We start from the raw sequence: 6000 nt of genomic DNA, 5'->3' as shown, positions 1-6000 counted from the left end.
CTCCAGCTTCCAGTGGCCCCTGGGGCGTCGGGGTGGGAGGGTGGGAGGGTGGGGGGTGGAGGCAGGTGCCGCCCCTCCCTGGGAGGGGGGGGACGTGGCCAGGGCAATAGCTGGGGGGAGGGAGACTCAGCCCAGACATCTCCAGGGGGCTCCAGGGCGGGTGGAGGGCCGGCAGGGCGGGTCACTGGCTTCCTAGGCGCCCCAAGGACGACCGGCTCGCGGCCGGTCCGGTCGGGCCGTGGGAGAGTCACGCCTCGAGCCTCAGTTTCCCTCCCGGTAAAGCAGGCCTGCGTCTGGCTCTCAGCCCTACGAACCTGGGTCTGGGTGTGGAACGAGCCCTGGCTGCGAAGCCCAGGCGGGGGTCACGTGCCGCCAGGCAGTCCGGGGCCCCGGATCCGGCCACCCGCACCCCAGCTCCCCGCGGGTCCGCGCCCCCCGCCGCGGCCCCGCCCAACCTCCCTTTGTTTCCCCAGGTCCCGCCCCCTCCGGGCAGCCCCTCTCCCATTGGCCGGGGGGCGTGGCCGGCGGCGGGAGGGGCGGGGCGATCCTGGCGGGCGGGGCCCGGCGCGCGCCTGCGCAGTGTCCTCCGGCCGCGGCCCGGCGCCGGGCGCATCTCCGCGCGGATCCCGGCGGAGGGCGGCTCGGCGAGCGGCGCAGGGCCCCGCCCCGGGGCTCCATTGTTGAGGCGGCCGCCGCGGTGCCGGCGCCCAGGGCCGGAGCGAGCAGGCCGAGCCGGAGGCGCGAGGTGAGGCGGCGGGAGTCCCCGGGCCGGGCGGGTCCGGTGTCCGGCGGGTCCCCGGGCAGGGCGGGGCGCCCCTGTCTGGGTCCGCCGGGCGCCCGGGCGTCCCGGGACCCGGCCGGCTGGGGGCCAAGGCCAGGGTCCGGGCCGGGACTCGCCCGGGCGCCCGGCTTTGTCCGGCCGGGGCGGGCGCCGAGGGCTCCGTGCCCGCCGCAGCGCGGGGCGGGGCGCCCGGTCCCCCGCGTGGGGCGCGGCGCCGCGGGGCCCGGCCGCGGCCTGGCTGTCACCGTCCCGGGCGCGGCGGCGAGGACCGCGTGCGGGGCCCCGCGCCCAGCCCCGCGCCTGGGGGGGGCCCGGCCTCGTGGCCCGCGGCGGCGGCGGGGTCCCCGCCGGGTGTCCCGGGCGCGCCGGGCCGAGCGCCCCGCACGCGTCCGCCCTGGCCCCGGGGCGGGGAGCGGCAGCCGCTGGAGGGCCGATTCCCGGAGGCCGCGCTGGCGGGGCTGGGGCTGGGGGGATCCCAGCTGCAGGGGGCTGGGGGCTGGGGGCTGAGGGGGGATCCCAGCTGCAGGGGGCTGGGGGCTGGGGGGATCCCAGCTGCAGGGGGCTGGGGGCTGGGGGCTGGGGGTATCCCAGCTGCTGGGGCCTGGGGCCTGGGGCTGGGATCCTATCTGCAGGGGGCTGGGGCTGGGCTGGGGGCTGGGGCTGAGGGGATCCCAGCTGCAGGGGGCTGGGGGCTGGGGGCTAGGGGGGGGATCCCATCTGTAGGGGGCTGGGGCTGGGGCTGGGGGGATCCCAGCTGCAGGGGGCTGGGGCTGGGGGCTGGGGCTGGGGGGGGGGAAATCCCAGCTGCAGGGGGCTGGGGTCTGGGGGCTGGGGGGGGAATCCCAGCTGCAGGGGGCTGGGGCTGGGGGCTGGGGGGATCCCAACTGTTGGGCACTGGGGCTGGGGACTGGGGCTGGTGCTGGGGGGATACCAGCTGCTGGGGGCTGGGGCCTGGGGCTGGGATCCTATCTGCAGGGGGCTGGGGGCTAGGGGGGTATCCCATCTGCAGGGGGCTGGGGCTGGGGGGATCCCAACTGTTGGGGACTGGGGCTGGGGCTGGGCTGGGGACTGGGGCTGGTGCTGGGGGGATACCAGCTGCTGGGGGCTGGGCTGGGGGCTGGGGCTGAGGGGATCTCAGCTGCTGGGGCCTGGGGCCTGGGGCTGGGCTGGGGGCTGAGCTGGGGGGATCCCAGCTGCAGGGACCGGGTGTTGGGACTGGGGCTTGAACTCCGGGCCTGGGGGCTGTTTCGGGGCTTTCTCCGCTCCAGGCTGGCACTCTAGGACCGTGACACACCTCCGCTGCAGCCTTTCCTGCCCCTGCTGGTTCTCTGATCCGCTGATCTCAGGCTCTCGGGTGGCTGGGATTACAGGCGTAAACCATGGGAGCCTTTTCGGGTCAGCTTTTCCCACTTGAGAGTAGTAGGAAGGGGCGTTTTTAACATGTGGCCCGAATTTTCTTCTGAACCAGGTGATGTCTACATTCCTGGTGCAAACCCTATGAGGTCCACACCTAGTTTATCGGCCCCGAGTTTTCCCTCTGCCCACACCCCGGTTCCTCAAGGAGCTCCCTTTACCCCTCTCTGTCTGTTTCCACTTGGTGGTGGCCCGGTCCCTCGGAAGCCCTCCCTGCCTTAGGCCTCTTCCTTCAGGAGCTTCTGGGCTTCTCCGCAGCGTGGGTTTGGGCAGTAAGGGGTTAACCCGAGTGTTGCAATGCCCGGGGAGAGCTCTGAAGTCACACTTTGTACCTGGGGCAGGTGGCCTCAGGGGGCAGAGGGCCTGTCCCCCTGCCTGAGCCCTGCAAAGCGCTCCACTCTTCAAGGGGTTTTAGATGACCAGACGACTTTACATCCTAGCCTTTGCCGCAGAGTTCAGAGTACTTTATTTAGAACCTATTGAGCTGGGAATTAGTTTTCAGTTGCTCCCGGATGGTTACTCTGTGGACTTCCTCACCCCCAAGTGTCTTGAACTCGTGCCTTCCTACCAGCCTTCTCCGCCCTGCGTCTTCCGTTCTTCTCACCGAACACAGCGGAGGCCAGTGTTCTAGTGGAGTTCCCTTGGTGGCGCTACCAGCTTCCCGAGAGGTTTGCAGAGGGGCTCAGAAGAGGACGTTCCTTTCCACCCTTCTAGTTTCCTTTTGGAACGATAGCTGTGTGGACCACTGCCGTGGTTGTTGAGGACCTGTGTCTGTGGTGTGACCTTAAGGAACTTTCTGGTATTGCCTTGTACATTCTTCACATTGTTTTCACTTGCAACATGGGCGTCCTATGAAGTTGGTTTGGCTTCTTTCCTCAGTGAAGTCACCAGCTGCCGTCCTTTTTCTGGAGCATTTTGTCATCCTTCAACTGTCTGTGAAGTCTGCCAACTGTAGGCCGCTCTTGTTCCCCATATATAATAGAGACTTTGGTTTGGAGCATCTGAAGTAGATGGAATTTCGAGAGTGCCCTGAGTTGGAGGTACTTGGCTTTAACCGTTCAAAAAGCTGCATCATGGTGACCCCGCAGGGACCCACCCGATTCTAAGGAACACAGTAATCAGTTCCTGAAAAATCTTAAAGCCTTTTTCAGTTTGTCCATTTGGTAAGGTGGGATATTTTGTGTGCTTGATTCTTTTCGAGATACAAGTTTGTAGAAGGACACAGTTTTTTCTGCTACTTTGATGATGACAGGTATTAAAAACAGATGAAGCCAGGTACCAGTGACTCACCCTTGTAATCTTAACTACTCTGGAGTCTGAGATCTAAGGATTGCTGTTCAAAGCCAGCCCGGGCAGGAAACTGAGACTTATCTCCAATTAACCACCAGAAAACCTGAAGTGGCGCTGTGGCTTAAATGGTAGAGCGCTAGCCTTGAGCTGAAAAGCTCAAGGACAGCGCCCAGGCCCAGAATTTGAGCCCCACAACCTCCCCCCCCCCCAAAAAAAAGAAAAAGACAATAGCTGTTTGGTCAAGTAGGGTCACTAGTGAGTTGCAATTTTTATTTAACTCAGAATGTGCCTTTTTTTATTTCCATTCTTTTTCTCATTAAGGAAAAAAAAAATTTTGGCAGGAGGATAGTTTTGCCAGGACGTCTTATCTTGGGGGGAAGGGCTCTTCCCAAACCACCGGATTTTCTTTATTTTTAAAGCTTTTTATTAATATTTAAACTGAAATTTCTCTAGTTCATGCTTGTGCTACACGGAGAATATTTTTCGTTTGTTGCACGTTTGATTTGTGTGAGGTTTAAATGGCAAAGGGTGTGTTGTGGAAGGGTCCCTGGGGCTGTGGGGCCGAGGGGGTGGGGTGGGGGAGGCAGATTTTGACACAGCTTTTCCTTCTCTGTTGTTCTCCTGCAGTTGCCTGCGGGCTCAGGGGAAGGGGGGAGGGGAGGGAGAGACGCCTCTCCCCTGGGTGGTGGAGAGGTGCCTGCCTTCCGCCAGTGTTTCAGCCGTGGTGGGCACTTTCTTTTTCCAGACTGTGATGATTTTAGAAATCATCTGGTGTCCTCGAAGCTCAGAGTACTTTTTCTTCGTTTTTGGTGTCCCACCCCCCACCTTCTCTGGGGATTTTCTGTTTTCCATTTTAAGTCTCCCTTTGTGTCTGGTGCGGTGGCTGGTTACAAGCGAAGGATGTAAACTGGAGCCGGACGCTAAGGATAGCTTTCTCTTGTTCTTCTGGGCAGGGCACTTGGATTCAAATTTGGCTCTGTCAAGGCTCAGTTTAAGTCGAATTTCTTGGAACTTCAGTTGCTTCCTTTATAAAAGGGTGTTGGTTGTGAGTAACACCTTGTCTTCCTTACCCAAGAGATTTTTTTTTTTAGCATTATGAATATAATGGGATTGTTTTTAAGTTGTAAAATAGTGTGTTGCCAAAACATTGAAAGGAATGTTTCATTAAGAATTAGGGTTGGGGTTGGGAAGGTAGCTCAGTGGTAGAGCGCTCCCCTTGAGCTGAAGAGCTGAGGGACAGCACCCAGGCCCAGAGTTCAAGCCCCGTGACTGACCAAAAAAAAACAAAAAAGAATTAGGCTCGGGTTGGGTGGCTCCTGCCTGTTAGGCCTGCTCATTGGGAGGCTGAGATTTCAGGCCAGAAAAGGGAGGGGGAGGGAAGCTGGCCAGACCCTCCACATATAAGCTGGTTGAGGCAGGGCTTGCCTTTCATCCAAGCTGTGCTGGAGGCAACTGTGGGAGGATTTTGATTTGAGGCTTAACTGGTTAAAAATGTGTGAGATCAGCCGGGTGTCAGTGGCTCATGCCTGCAATCCTGTTTAGGAAGCTGAGATCTGAGGATCTTGGTTCAAAGCCAGCCCTGGCAGGAAAGACCATGAGACTCTTATCTCTAACTAAACACCAGAAAACCAGAAGTGGTGCGGTGGCTCAGAGTGCTAGCCTTGAGCTGAAGAGCCCATTGATAGCCGCCCCCCCCCCCACCCCCCCCTCCCCCGTTAAAGGCCCCAGCGACCAAAAAAAATAAATAAAAGATCTGTGAGATCTAAACAAACAAGCAAAACCAAGATATGTGTGAGATCTAAACAAACAAACCAGCAAAACCCAGGCCTAAAGAGCAGGAGGACCCGGGGTAGGGAGGGGGACGCTCATGGGGCTTTTTCTTTTTTTTCTTTTTGTTGGTCTTGGGGTTGAACTCAGGGATGGGCTCTCCTTTTGCTCAAGGCTAGTGCTCTACCACTTGAGCCATCGTGCTACTTTTGGTTTTCTAGTGGTTAGTTGGAGATGAGAATCTCACAGACTTTCCTGCCCAGGCAGGTTTTGAGCCCGATCCTCAGACAGGTGAGAGCCACCAGTGTCTGGCTCATCTCTTTTTCTTTTTTGTCAGTTGTGCGTCTTGAACTCTGGGCCTGGGCGCTGCCCCTCAGCTCTTCAGCTCAAGGCGAACACCCTACCACTTGAGCCACAGGGCCACTTTCCTCAGATCTCAGCCTCCTGAGTAGCTAGGATGACAGGCGTGAAGCACAGTGCCCAGCTGCCGTGGTCTTTTATAAGCAAAATTACTGAATGTTCACCACTGGGCCTCTAGCAGTCCCTTTGCCCATTTACCTCCTGTGAACCTGCCTTTGTGTTTTCCTTCTTCACAGTCACATTGGGGAAGGCCAAGGTCAATCAGAGGTCAAGGTCAGGAGGCACTGGCCTTGCACTAGTAAGCTGTGCACACATGCACGTGTGGAGCTGGGCATTTTTATGTGACATCCACAGACATTGTTCAGATTTCCTGTCATGTGCTAGATGCA

General features: G+C 59.6%; 1 protein-coding gene across 1 annotated transcript in view; it reads left to right on the top strand.

The window, feature by feature from the left end:
* The first annotated feature begins 694 nt into the window (after positions 1-694).
* Afap1 (actin filament associated protein 1) overlaps positions 695-6000 on the top strand; it is an 85122-nt gene continuing 79816 nt past the window's right edge. Inside the window, exon 1 of the mRNA XM_042672701.1 lies at positions 695-745. The gene's annotated coding sequence lies outside the window, so the exon portion shown is untranslated. The remainder of the gene's footprint in view (positions 746-6000) is intronic.

The sequence above is a fragment of the Dipodomys spectabilis genome, unplaced genomic scaffold, assembly GCF_019054845.1.
Source record: "Dipodomys spectabilis isolate Male_0828 unplaced genomic scaffold, ASM1905484v1 ptg000760l, whole genome shotgun sequence".
Taxonomy (NCBI): Eukaryota; Metazoa; Chordata; class Mammalia; order Rodentia; family Heteromyidae; genus Dipodomys; species Dipodomys spectabilis.
Note: the sequence above shows the minus strand (reverse complement) of the source record. Positions and strands in the feature narration are given on the sequence as shown.